Source organism: Pezoporus wallicus, unplaced genomic scaffold, assembly GCF_028554395.1.
Source record: "Pezoporus wallicus isolate ANWC-B61680 ecotype Strahan unplaced genomic scaffold, APGP_CSIRO_Pwel_v1 contig_161, whole genome shotgun sequence".
NCBI classification, from domain to species: domain Eukaryota; kingdom Metazoa; phylum Chordata; class Aves; order Psittaciformes; family Psittacidae; genus Pezoporus; species Pezoporus wallicus.
The window spans coordinates 7,069,561-7,084,760 of NW_026642654.1; positions in this window are offsets into that span (position 1 = coordinate 7,069,561).

The window sequence follows — 15,200 nt, forward strand, 5'->3', positions numbered from 1 at the left end:
ACTTTTTCTTTTTTTTTAGTCCTATTTCTTGATTGCCAGCTAGATAAGAAAGTAATTTTTCATGAAGTTTCTGATCATCACCAGGCACGTACCATAGATTCAAATTAAAAATGTCCCAGTTAAGTTTCTTGTCAATTTTTGTCCTATCTTCGTGTCAACCTGCTAGGGTATTTTTCACCACTCAGCCAATTTCCTGGTTATGTTTTGGCAGTGCAGCAATCAAAATTTTAAACAGAATCTGCAAGAGAATCTGAGGTGAATTGAAAAAAGAAATAGAATTTTTTTTTTATTTTTTTTTTAAGAACACAGCAAATAGCTACGGAACGTTATCCCTTCTGCATTGTTTAGGCAGATACGTAGTTCATCAGTACCTTCCTCTTCCCACCCGCACTTTCTTGGAACCAAGTCACAATTCCTATTAGGCCTCAGATTTCAGTTCTATGTGCTGCAGAATTACATGATTTTTCTTCACAGTGTGTTTTCAATATGAAACAGAGTATACTTCTGCTCTGTGAAACTTCCAAATTCTGTCTCCATGCGGGTGGACTCATTTTGCATTGTGTTCCTGGTTGAATGCCTAAGAACAACTGTATTCCTAGCTGAGAACTAGATTGCAAGGAAGCTAATCCTTTTATGTATGTATGTTCCTGCTTTTTAATTCGGACATAGCGAGTATTGTTAAGAATCTTGGCACTGCTCTTTGCCTTGACTTTCCATGCAAATCCATGTGCCAGATGTCATCAGAGTCTTTTTTTCCAGCTGTGCATTTTTCCTCATATTCTGGTAGACTGTTATAACAATGTGGTCACAATGTGGGGTGGTAGATTTTGGTCATTATAGCTCCAGAAGCCTATCATAGCATTTTCCAGTACGAATTTGAAAGAAGCTTTTATTGCCCCTCCTCATCCTCAACTGGCCTCTTTTCCTTATAGTCACACCACAAAGGGTAAGGTCAGCAAAAGATATGAGGGAGATTTAACGAGAGGGTTCTTTGAGAATATATTCCAGTCTATAAATATGTGAAACTGTACATTTCTCACTGTGAATGTGCTGCAGGGCTGGAGCCCAATTGCTTTTGCTGAGATCTGGAAATAAATGCTAATATTTTCCTTAACATTTTGCAAGAGACCATTGTAAAATGCATTGTCCAAATAAGCTACAGGAGATATTAGTGTGCAATCTGGTGAATTTAGCATATAGGTAGCATGCTAATATTGTATTTTAACATGCACACTCATATGTTTTTGGAAGCTAAGCTTTCTTTTACAGGAGAAAAAAAGAAACAGAATTATAATATTATGAGTAAAGGATTTCTCTTAAAACAGACAGATGTCCTTGGAAACACAGCCAGATGTAAAACAATGACTTGGGCTGAAAATTTTTTACCAATTTTTTTTCCCGAAAGATCACACATAGGTCATTTACTCTCCCCTCTACTGCTGGTCAGGGTTGTGATTTTCAGACTGTGAAAACCATTACCACAGGATTTTCTTTTTTGTAAGACCTAGATCTCGGCTAAAATCTATGTTATATGTTTGTGTATGGAGTGGGAAGCACAGGAACCAAAGAAATGATTAAAAAAAAAACCCAAAACAAACCAAAACCAAAAGACAAAGATTTTCTTTTTGTCACTTTGTAGATATATCAAAATAACCTCAAAAACTTAAACTTAGTTATGGTCAAAAAATATCTATTTTATTAATACAATAATCTAATCTGTTCTCTGATATATTTTTCATGTTACTAGTATGAAATGTTTTCATTTTATTCTGAACTCTTCTTTTTCCCCGTTTTGACATGCTAACCTGTACTGCTGAGACTGCTGAGAGATGTTCCAGCACTTTTTCAGAAAGAAAGGATTACTTGCAACACCTTGCTATCAGTCAAGCAATGAAATTTCTTGCAAGCTTGTATCTAAAATTGGGGTTGTGTGTTTGTGTGTGTTATAAAGCTCTATTTTGTATTATATCTGTACTTCTGCATTGAACAGGTTGTAAAATTTTACCTATACATCCCTCTTGAAAACCAAATTATTAAAACATAACTTTCATGTAGTTTTGATTTCAAGATACTGCAATATGGTTGATTCTTCATTTGGTATTTTATTCACATGATTATTTGTCCTCCCCCTAAAGATTTGTACGGGATTTCAAACTGGAAGTTGTCTGATGTGAATTTCCAGCTATTGGTTATTCTACTTCTCTAGAAAAATAAAACTTGATTTTCAAATCTAAGAATACCTGAAATTTAAGGAATAACGAAATTGAGATTATCTGGAACCTCATCAACCCAGTAGTGTATTTCTGTATAGCTTTCAGGTAATCTCTCATTCCTTCTGAGAAAGGAGTCTAAACACTTGAATGAATTTTCTGCAATCTTAAAAAGATAGTGATTGTGCTTATCTAAACATTTCTACTGTTACCTTATAGTCCTATAGATAATTTGAAGCTCAGGAATTGATGCAGTATTGTTCCCTTATTTTTATTTTGTTTTCCAAACTAAAATAAATCATCTAATTTACTCATGCCATCACTTTCATATGCCCAGTGATTTCACTGGATCTTGGTATGTTGTTTCCCAATATATCTGTATATAAACCATGCCTATGTTCTGTGGGTTTTCTTGGTTTTTTTTGTTTATTTGGTTGGTTGGGTTTGTTTGGTTTTTTTTTGTTTGGTTTTGTTTTGGTTTTGTTTTGGGGTTTGTGGGGTTTTGTGGCTTTGTTTTTGGTTTTGTTGTTTTTTTGTTTTGTTTTGGGTTTTTTTTGTTTGTTTTTGTTTTAGTTTCAGAATTCCCAACTATATTAGGGAACTGTACTGCATTTGTACAATCTGTATCAGCCACACTATAATCTCACTCAAACAGTGGAATCCCTTTTGTTCTCATATATTGTCTTCCATGAAAATATTGACATAGAATAATAAATATTGTATACCTATAAATTAATTCCTTCTCAATTGTATCCATATATGTTTTCATTATTTAGCCCAGAATTAGATTCAGGCCAGCTAGCTTATGCTTATCCAGGTCATTTCACTTGCCCTTTTAAATATTACCCCAACCTTTTCACTTATAATTTCTCTGCTATTCAAAAATGTAGCAAAAACTAAAAAAAGACAGAAGTTTTCATTTCTCTATTAGGACTCTTGATTACAGGATTAATTTGATAAACCTAGACCTTATCCTGCAACCAAGTGTTTCTTCTGTCACAGCTGCTGTATAAGTGCTTCCAACATTGCTTCAAATGAAATCCAAATTTATTTATTGCCCCCTTTTTTTTTTCTGTCTTACTAACAGTTAAGGAAAATGTTTTTGAACAGCTAGCAATCTAACTGTTCAAGAAAAAATAGCAGGTGGACACAGACAAGCAGAAAGAGACAGAGCACAAGGAAACCACATTAGGTCACCAGGGGAGATGGTGATCTCTGCACATGGGCTACCGAACTGCTGCTAATCTCTAGCAAGCATTGTGGCAAAAAAGAATTTTATGATGGATTTGAAGGACAATAAGTAACTGAAGGATTCTGCATCCCTGATTAAGGATTTTCTGCCTGGCATACTGGGGCAGATGGTACCTACCTAAAGCATCAAAAAAATAGAGACACTGAAGGGCAGAACCAGTCCTTTTCACCTCATCATCAAGTTGTGGGTAGTATCATTTTTGTTGAAGCACTTAACAACATGCTAGCTGACAAAGTTGTGGGGTTTTTCTTTTTCCTTTTTTTTCTTGAAATAAGTTTAAACCTCCTCCTCTTGTACAATTAGCATTTTTCAAGTGGAGCTGAGTTAGTTGAAGCAGATGGTTTATCTTTTTTGGTAGTGCTTCTAGTTGGACAAACGAGACTTATTTCTACATCTTTCTCTCTCTTGCATTGCCTACAAAGTCATTCCACATTTTACGCACCGTGTTTTGACTTATTTAATGCAGACGTACTTTCCCTGCAGTAAACATGATTACCCAAATACTTTAACTAGAGAGCTTCTGCTTTCCTCTCTGGTATAATTAGTCACACTGCACTCACACTGCATTTAAAGGGGGGGGGGGGGGGGAACCACACATGGAGCATCTTGCAAATGTGCCTATAATCCCATACAGCTGCTTTCTTCATTTTATTCTTTTTTGACTGCTTATAGAACAAAATTGCTGCAGCTGGGCAGCAAACTGAGCAAAGTTGCAAAGACACCTCTCCTTTCTTTTCTTTGTGGAATCCACCCATTCAGGTGTCGAGGGATAGCTCTTGATTAGCAATAGCTTAACATGGGGCTAAATTTTCTTGGATTCTACCATTGAGTAACTTGGCAGGATTTCTATTAGGTTTGAATTTCAAAGCCAAAAGAGTGATCTGAGATCGCATACTGGCAGTTCCACAGTGGTAATTTCCATGTTAAAAGAATACTTATCACCAGCACCACAGAGAAAGAGGCAGCTTTACACAGAAAGGGCCTCTTGTGAAATTAATTTGGTGTTTATTTTATTAAGAAACCATTTCCAAATGTGGTGTTTTGTTTTTTTTTTTAATTTCTTATAAAGAAAACTGTTTCTAATTACAGTGGTATTTTTAAAGCAAAGATTTAGTTGTTTAAAAAGTTCACAAAAATTCTCCTTAAGGGTTTTTCATTTATGTGGCCATCATGCTTTTTATTCCTGCTTGCTAGACACATGGAACAGGAGATGGGAAGGAAATGATCTGTGTTATTTATTAAGATACTGGCTTGATCAGTTTAGGTATTCTTAAGTTTATTGGAGGTTGGCTTGAAAGATTATAGGAGGATTTACCATTACTAAGCTTAAAAGGATAACCTGGTTGACAACATAACTTGTGGATAAGAAAGATGCACTTGCTAAAAAAAAAGCATCAAGTATATAAAAGGTTTAAGAAAACCATTGCCATAAACAATATGATTACTTTTTAAAGCACTGACATAGAGTACCAGGTGAGATTCACTTACCCATCCATAGAGTGTAAAATATGTCTGAAGTAGTAGTTATGTAGAATCTTTTTTTCTGCTGATGGAAACAAATGGACATTTCCAGGTCTGTTTCATCTAATCTAAAAGTAGGCATCTAATATAGGTCAGCTAAACAATGTCCTATTCTCTGCTTATTTCTATTAACTATGAATGAACTTCAGGCAACTTGTTCAGATGTAAGTATCTAAAGTCAACAGATTAATTCCACGCTTTGGTTTTATTTTTGCTCTAACACTAGCTTGTTATGTTGCCTCCAACAAATCATACCCACTCAATGTCTTGTATGTTTGGACAGAGACCTCTCCCGACACAAGGTAATCTTGTCCTGTGTGTTGGTACAGTACTCACTGGTACAATACTATTCCTGCAGAATAGGAGTGTTCAGGATTCTTGGAAGAATTAATGTACCCTAAGGAAGCAGCTATCAACAGACATTATCTTGTGATCACAAATACAGGAGCTTTATCTTCAATAGACATGTTAGAAGAAGGTTAAAAGCTTTATGGAGAGCTTTCCGTCTTACTGTTGGTGAGGGGACAGACATGAAAGCATCCTCACACAGAATGCTCTCTAAGCAGCATTTATCCTATACAAAGAAAGAAAAAGTTAAAAGAAAAGAATCAAACCTGATTTATATCAGGACGTCTTCAAGCCTTGAAAAAAAAACAAATAATCTGACTATATTTGCCAATGCATACCTAATTCCTGATAGCACAGTTAAAGCAGATCACTTTTTAGAGTAATAGAGATTACTGCAACATTTATATTAAAGCCTTTCCACCTCTGAGGTGAGTGTTAATATTGATCTGTTGATACAATAAAGCAATAAACTGGACGAAATGGAGCTAAAAAGCTCTTTGGTTGTTATGGGAGATCATTTAATGCACTGAGAAAGGATCACATGAAATGACAGAGGCAGAAATGAAAGTGTAGAAGGAAGAAGGCAGTAGGATTGTGATTGTTCAAGAAGATGCAACTCTGAGAAGTGTGATCTGAGAAACAGTCAGTGACTGAATCCATTGCATTATTAAAGAAGAAGAAAACCTAACACATGATAGATAAATAAATGAACTTGAGAGTTTCTGACTTTGAAGAAAGAGATAGCAAAATTTCTGAGCTATCCTCTTGTCATTTAATCAAAGGATTTTTTTCATATATTCATTTATTTTTAGAAGATAGTGCAGCTAGAAGAAATGCATAGCTATGGTACAGATAAATTTTTTAGATTATGCAGTATACAAAAAGATAATTGCTAATACATTTAGAAAACTAAAATTTTATACATTTAAAAGAACTGCTTCCAGAAGATGGAAAATTGTTACTTTATTAGTAAAATTTTATTAGTAGAGTTTTCTTCATACAATTATTATTTTCCTCCCCCTCTTGGCTCATTCTTATAACCTTTTCCTGCTTTTCCATTTTGGACTTTTTTTCTCTTACTTTAAAAAGGTATTTATTAATTATGTACATTTTCTCCAAAGCAGAACAAAAATCTAGCAAACATGAGGACTGAACTCTCAACCCAACCCTGTAAAAGTGGAATCATAATTAGGCAAAGTTAGTTTGTCTGTTGCTGGATGTAAACAAGTTGAATAACTTCATTATTTTCAAGCTTTGCCCCTACACTAGAATAATTCACACTACTTCAGGGAAATGACACCTGCTAATTAACCACAAGCAGACAAAGCACTTTAACAACCATAATCAGTCATTTTCTCCTGCAGTTTTAAAAAGATTAAAAAAATAAAGAGAAAGAAAAGATCAAAACTTTTGTGTCAAGATGTTTTCATGAATCATCCTCTTGAGGAAACCTTACTGCTTGAAGTAGACTCAGCCATAATAATTCACACATTTGTTCAGAATAGGAGTTAGGTAAAGACACATGTATACCCCACTGTATTTTACACAAATGCATGTTTGGGACAGTGAAATGACCTCACTCCAACAACAAAATAATACCTAAATTGTTCAGTATGTATAGTCAGCATGTTTTTCTTGGATGACTCATTCCTAAAGGAGGTTTCTATAATAATGAACCAGTAACTTCTCTAAATTCCCTCCCTTTCCATTGACAAGCCTTGCCTTTGACAACACATCAGCATTGTAGATGTCTGAATTTAAGTAGTATGAGCAATCCTGTCCCCAAATAATTTATAGTCAATATGCACATGAGAAATAAAAGTACTGGCAAAAGGAAATCTTATTCGTATTTTACAGTGAGAAGGTGAAGCATGGAAAATAAATCTCTTACACAAAGGTTCACTGAAAGTCTGTGATGGAATAAGAAGCTAACCCCAAAGTGGTTCAGGAATTTAGTTATGCTTTTTCCACCCTCTGCTTTCACATTCTGAGCCCCTGCAAAATTGTTGTTTCAATTGTATTTTCGAGAGTTCCTGTAAATCCTAATTTCTCAATTCATCTGCAGTAATTTACAAAGTACTTTACATATCCTAGTGGGCTATTGCATTAACCAAGAGTGTGCTGATACTCTCCAGAGCTGAGTGAAAAATTTAAAACTAAACCGATACTCTTTTCTAGAAACAGCAAAGCCTTCTAGCTGTTTTCTCATTCACTCAATACCTATGTTGGGTTGGATAGACCTGCTTCTTGGAACATAGTAGGAAAAAAACCTTAATGCTAAAAGTGGAAGACATACAAGAATATGGTTTTACAGTAATTACTAGTTAGCTAGCTAAATATAAACCCACAAACTCCAGATAATACAGTGTGAGTTCTACAGTAGTAAGTATATAGAGAAAAATGAGCCCTGGGAAAATGCTCTGAAACATAGGGGAAAAAAGTTATGGAAATCTATTTAAGAAATTGATACTGTGAATGATACTCACAAAATAAAAGGGGACTCCAAGGACAAAGGAAAAAAATTCCCAGCCTTTCCAGACATATGCCAAGGAAAGTGAGCATTTTTTGATATTTCCATTTTATGAGTGAGAATGAGGTAGACACTATTATAAAGAAACAGTGAATAGGCTGCAGCTCTACACAGTTTTTCTCCCATCACAATGCTCAGAGCATTATTGGACAACCCTAATGTTGGACCTTTAGTCCTTTGCCGAGCTGGTCATTTCTGGGCAAGTACTGATCCCCATAGCTATTTTTATAAGTATCTGCGTACCTTTTAATAAAACTTGATCCAAATTATAGCAGCCTTTATTTAAAAAAAAAGTATTTTCTCAACCACAGCTTCAGCTATCATCATGAAATAATTGCACGCTTTGATCAGCCTCTGGAAGAGCTTATAAGATGTGCTTGTTTGAGATGGCAGGAGACTGGAAGCTTTCACTAATCATTACGGAAAGCGCTGCCAGGAAATCTCACTCTGCAGATCATCTAAAAGATTCTCTGTGGTCTTTGCTTTGAAAAATTCTAATAATCTCCATCACAAGAATTTGTAATCTGCGGTGTGACATCTCTACAGGTGAGAGTGGTATATTTCCTTTCTGTGTTGAAATTCCACACAGATTGGCTGAGCTGGATGGAACCATTGCTGTGTTACTAGCTTTTCCAGGAAAAGGTTAACTATTGCTGCAGTCCTGGAACACTCCAGAGAACCTCATGCAAGACATTACCAAAAAAGCAGCAGGAGAGTTGAAGCCAATGTTTCTGTTCTGGGAACACTAAAGGGTTGCTGTCATTTGTGGTAGACAGTGACGTAGGCTTTCTTGTCTTCATGTCTTGCAATCATCATATAGTATCAAGATCACCAACTCTTCTTTGGGCAACTTTCTGGGAAGGGAGCCCTATTGCTGAGGGACAGAGAGCTGATCTCCTGGGCTGTGCTGTGGCAATGGGTGATCAGGATTTTCTGGTATAATACATTACTGAATTCTACCTTTTCTCTACCAAAATGTATGCAAATATATTCCTAAAATATTATTGCTTAGGCTGTAAAGTCCAAATCCTGTGGATTAGGAGAATCTCCAGGCAGCCTTAATTTGGCCTATCTGTATATGTGCTGAAAGTTCCTGTGAAAATGTGACCTTGTCCAGTGTTTTGAAGGGATACCAGAAACAGAATTAGGCGAAGATGTCCATATATTTGGCATTTCCTAACATTTAATTTACTTTGTAGGCCAGGCAACTTTCCTTTACTGTTGTATTTTTATTACAGACATATATGCTCATATAAATTGATAATACTGAAAGGAAACTGTTTTCCATGCAGTGTGAAGAAACATCTCGATTGACTTGCTTCTCTGTAATGATTCTTGAAGAAGACAGGGGAAACAAAAAGGCTAAGGACCTCACAAACTGTATGTTACACCTGCAATTACAGAACTTAAGGGCTCTTAACCACAGTGGGGAAGGATAGAAGGAAACTATCCCAACACAAGCACTCTTGGATACATGCTAAATCTGCTTACTTATTTTCTCAGACCACAGCCTCTCATCAGCTGACCCAGTGAGTAAGTCCCTTCCAACTTCAGAAGAATCTGTTCTTTATCCATTCCATCAAGGCGTGTTGCATGTTGCCATGGCAGCAGTGAGACTGAGAAGGGGATAAGTAGAAAAGGTGGCAAAGGCAGCCAAAAATAATGTTATAAAGAAGTGGGATTCTGTTTATTGGCAGGTAGGTGAATGGGGTTAAGTCCCCACCCTGGTGCCTGGGAACCCTGCCTGCGAAAGTGTTTTAAACTCCAAGTGTCAACATGGGATCTGTGGTTATGGGTTGTTAGCCTATGGGATCATAGGCTTTTAACAATATCTCATTTGTCCAGTCTAGAGTCATCTGTTTCAGTGCCCATACCTTTTTTCCACTACCCCTTTATTATTCAGCACCATATAACGCAAGCTAGGGTTCCTCCTTGAGCAATATAAGCTCATTCAATTCCAACAGAGTAGACATCCTTGAGTAACAAGTATTACTATTTAACAGGAGTTCAGAGGTTTAATAATTTTCCCTTTGATCTCCCTGAGAGTTCATCACAAAATTATTCCTGGCCTCCTTTGAGGCAAAGGGCAGTATCCTTGCAGGCAAAATCCTGGTGGCCGACAGATTGTTCATAGTTTCCATTTTCAATTCTGCACTTCCTGTTGTATGTATTTGCACACAAAGAGTTTTGATTAGATGGTGAAATACAGCACACTGTAAAAAAAATACTTACATCAGTAACTGCAGCCAAACCAACCATGCAACTTAAAGCCCACCAAAGAAGCTGGAATCACTAAGAGCTGTAAAAAGTTTAATTAATTGAAGAAAGTGTTCATGGCAGTTTGATATAACTCAGCTATTTGACATATGACCCATGTGGGATTCAGTGTGTGGCTGGTAGGCTAGATTCAATCAGGAAGTACAATTAATTGTCTCTATGAATTGTTGTAACTACTTATTTCCTCTTCCTTTCTTCTCTGAGAAATCTGCAGTGTTTTCTTCACCATGTTATACTATCAACTGGCTCTGTGGGATGGATAAGGGTGGTAGTCATGGGGTGGAAATAAGCATGTCTCAACACATCACTTGTGTGTTCTGTGTTCTTTCATGTAATGAGAAATGAGCTAATCAAGATTTACCTTTCTTTTGGTCATGTTATGAGAGAGAGGCTGATGCACACAGTTCCTGAGTGCTTCCATGTGAGGCTGTATGTTCCCCCTTAGCTAAAATGCAGCTCACTGTTGCAGGTGGCTGAACAGTGGCTACAACTTAAATTAAGACTTAATAGATGAGATGGCATTTGAAATGTGTCATTGCTAATTTCAAAAAAATATGATTGTCTTGATGTCATCCCCACCCACGCATGCCTAACTTTGTCCATCTATTTCTTTAATCTTGCTTTTTTACCCTGGAGCAACTTTGTCATCCTCCTCAGCTGCCATCTTCACTTAATTATGAAGGGAACATCAGAATATGTAGGCCCCAAGAAGCGATGAAAAATATAATCGATGTTCTGCTGCAATAAAGAAATAACGAGGCATAATGTGGAATAATCTCTGAACACCCTTTTCTCAGAATAGCCCACTTATGTCAATCAGATTACTGTAGTGATTAAAAAGAATAAAAATAGGAGCAATAATTTTTTAGAAGGAATCTGGTAATTTAGCTTTTAGGCCTCTTCTGTGTTAATCTAATCAAACAATCAGTGATTAGCTCCTCAGGTTCCTGTAAAATTTGCTGACTTGGTCAATTATATGATCATAGTACTTGCAGTGTCCACAGCGGGGACAATGCTTTCCTTGGAGACTATGCAGCCTGCTCCCACCAGAGCTTTGTCAGCCTTGCTGAATCCTTTTTCTCTGCTGGGCAGTGCAGATGGGCAGCACCTAGTGCTGGCAGTGACACTAGGATGAGGACACACCAGATCAGGAGGTTACTGTGCCTGTATGCTGAGATCCACCTGCAAAACAGCGCTGCAGTTTCCACTGCCCAACAGTTCTCTGACACAGTCACCAAAATTACCTTAACAAATTGCTTTGAAACTTATTGAAAATATATTATACATGCAGCAGGCTGCAATAAAATATCCACTCCCTATGCCCTAGTCCCTGTGAAAAGAGCACAGGTACTCGAAGGGAGCTGGAGTGCTCCCAAACAGTCGCCATGGAGCACAGCTGCCCTGCAGTGTAGATACAGCCAGAGCTGCTGCATGTTTGGAGTAGATTTGCTTCACATAACTCAAGGTGTCAGCTCCTTAAGTCTCAGCAAGTCATAGCTGGCACTTTGAAGAAAATAAAAAGAGTTTACTGTAATGGGAAATAAGTGAGTACTTCTGGAGTGCAAGTTGAGAAAGGCTGATAAAAGTAATTTGGGATGAAATCACTTTCCACCAAGCATAAATTTGGCTGTATGGAAGCTAATGACTAGCCAAAAACCAGACAAGTGTTGGAAATTGAAGTGTATGATGTCCTTTGTATGTTATTATAGAATAATATCAAATTTGCATATAATATGACTTTTTAGTTATGAGTACATAAGCTTTAATAGGTATGTGCTTGCCCCACATAAGACCTGAGCTTTTCCTGTTGGAATGTCATCCTCTCTCAGACTGTAGTTGTTTTTGAAGGATACTAATTAGTTTACAATACATAGAGTCAAATTATGCGTGTGTAACTTACATATTGATTTAGGTAGTGATTTACAAAGTCAAGCTTCAGTTTTATGAACACAAAATGTAATGCCCAACTTTTGCACTCTTTTGTACCCTTTTTGAACCCTTTTGTACCCTTTTTGAACCCTTTTGTATTTTGCAATTTCAGTTTCCCAGTGCAGCTGAAAGAAATTTGGTAATAGCATGTGTTTTGTAGCTTCATCTTGGAAGGATAAAGCTAGATATATTTTAGAAATGAATAGGTTATAGAATTGCATTTTATTCTTTACTATTGAAATTGTACAATGTTGTAGGACCTAGAAATTTAAATAAACCTTGGAAAGACCTTTTATTGCTTTTTGGGATTCACTGTAATGAAGATAAAAATAAAACCAAATACATTTCTGTGAAACAACCCTAAATATAACGGATCAATAGACATTACATCTTTTGCAATCTCTATGGCTATAGGAAGGACTTCAGTATCTTGAAAACCACCGTGTCTTAAACAATTTAAGTGAACAAAGTCCAAAACATTAGAGCAATATAAACAAAGCAAGAAAGAGACAAAACCTTCTCATGGAGATAAAACTGCAGGAAAGAAGCAGTGCCCGAAAAGTACACTCGATTGATTTGTAAGAACTTTTTTTTGTTCAAGCTTTCATTTCTTTCAAAGAAAGAGCATGTGCCTTTCTCAGGTGTTTCTGAATGCTCTGCTTCGTTGTTGAAGTATTAGCAGACTGACAACAATCAGCCCAGAGTGGATTGAAAGTGCTGCTGTTTAAACATCCCCTACCCCTGTACATATTGCTCATTCTGTATGCTGGAAATGGAATACAAATCCCCTTTTCTTGAAAAGTGTGTTCTTAACATAAGCTAGATTCCTGTTTTTCTGATTTGGAACATCTAAACTCTCACTTCATGAACAGTCATGAGTCAAAAACTGAAGAATATTATTGGCACGTTCTGAGTCATATTGCTATTTTAATATCTACATATTACACTTGCACAGATTCTCTCAAGAGAATGAATTACCTCCAGTCAAAAAAAAAAAAAAAAAAGAAAAAGAAAAAAGAGAAAGAAAAAGAAAAAAGACATGCTTGATGTTTTCTTAATCTTCTAACTCAAGCTTTATATAAAATCTTTCTGAAAATATATTTTTGATTACTAACAGGTTTTCTACAGCCATTAAAATACATGTGTCTAATGAATTTATACAGGTTACACAGAATTTTCATTTGTCTAGATTTACTGTGCTTAGATACCAGGAAAGATCAAGGAATTCATATTGGTTACTTATAATGAGGTAATCAGGCTTTAATGAAAATCAACAGTTATTAGATAATCAGTTCAGCCTGGTGACTATTGGTCTGTTATTGCAGGACAAGAATAATTAAAGGGCATTTAAGGTATGGAAAAAAATGGCAGCCAGAAACTGATGTGCCTATAGAAGTCTCCAAACGACAGACATTTAATAGTCCTTTATATGTTACTATAGCAACACACTTTGATAACTCATCTGCCCACACCATAGTAAAACAAGGGACACAGGGCTCCTCAGAAAGTGCAATCTCCTTTAAGCAGATCTATAAGCATTGCAGATGAACAGAACTCTAAACATTCCTCCATGAATATTCATGAACTAAGTTGTTTTTTGTTGCCTGCCTAGTCAGCAGTCACAAAACACATGGTGTGTGTTGGCAGCATCTTGCCTAGGTAGAGGGCTATGGACTGAGGCAATGGCAGGAACCAGGACCTGTGAGGCTGACTGACATTTCCATCTGTAGCGAAGGCTGGTAATTAACAGGAAGGAGTGTGCCTGCAGCATTGCACCATCTGCTAGGGAAACGGCTCAATAAGAAAGGAGCTGGATATCATCTCAGTGGTGGCTCGATCTGGTTCCGACATGAGGCTGGGCATCTGTTAGCTGAGGAGATAGGCTATTAGGAAATTCGACTGGGAATGAACAACATGGAAAGAGCACTCTGACCTAGCCCATAAAAGCATCTCTTCAGAAATGGTGTCTTTTTATCTTCCTTACACAAGTCTTCTGAAAATGGTTTGCTGAGGGACCATTATGGATCTGTTTGAAGTAACACAATGGTTTCAAAAATGCTGCTTAATTCCGACATGAAATTCTTGAAATCAGGATACAGCTGTCATCTTTTGACAATAGAGCTAATTTCAGGGTGAGGATGTGAGGTTAAATTCCTTCTGTTGTTTGTTTTTTGGGGGCAGGACAAAAAATTAACTTGTAAGCATCGTATAGGTTAACTCGCAAAACACAGTAAATCTGGGATACTGAAGTGGAAAACATACAGAGATGAAAGCATAAAACCTTGCCATATTTTAAAGACAGGATTGTGCAAAACACTACAGTCAAAAAGAACATCGATGTATATTCTCTGTGTGCATATATGCATGTAGAAATATATGTATATGTATATAAGTTTCATAATAAACTCTTTTTTCTGATAGGAATATAAGTATCTCGTGGTTTGGAGAAAGGCATATTCAGAGATTAGTTTTCTACTTCAGGGTGTTAAGATAGTTAGTTCTTTGTGCTTGAAGGTTGATCTACATACCCAGTTATGTAATTAAAAATATTCAGAATGCAAACAGTATTATTAAAAGCTTTTAAAGCATAACGAACTCTGGTATCTGTGAAATGACAGTCTGATGTTCCTCAGGCCTCTGTTAATGTCCAGATTCAGCAAAATTTGGGTAAATGTCTGGTTTTGTCTGCTGACATTCCTGAAATTCTTTGTGTGAGGGACAATTTTTGAATCCTTTTTCTCTCTCGCCCATAGTGCTGAAAGCAAGCATGCCCTTGTTGTGCATGTAGCAACATGCTCTGTTGATATTATCATTGGTTACATCACATCGCTGCCTATGGACGCAAAGAAATGTTGGGCTGTGTTTGTGCACCTATGAAGTGATGAGACACCTACAGAGTTGCCATAACTTAACAAGTTGAACAGTGACAACCACCAGCATGTGTTTTATTTTCTATGTATGGCAAATGTGACACAATGTGATTTAGCACAACTCTCACTGACTGCAGGATAAAGTAACTTCAATCATCCTTCATTTGCAGACTGAGAGCACGTATGGGTACTATAGCCGGGCTGCTGTTTGCTCAGACTGTGGTGACTTGGTTGTATGACAGAGTCATAAAGGTGACTTTAGT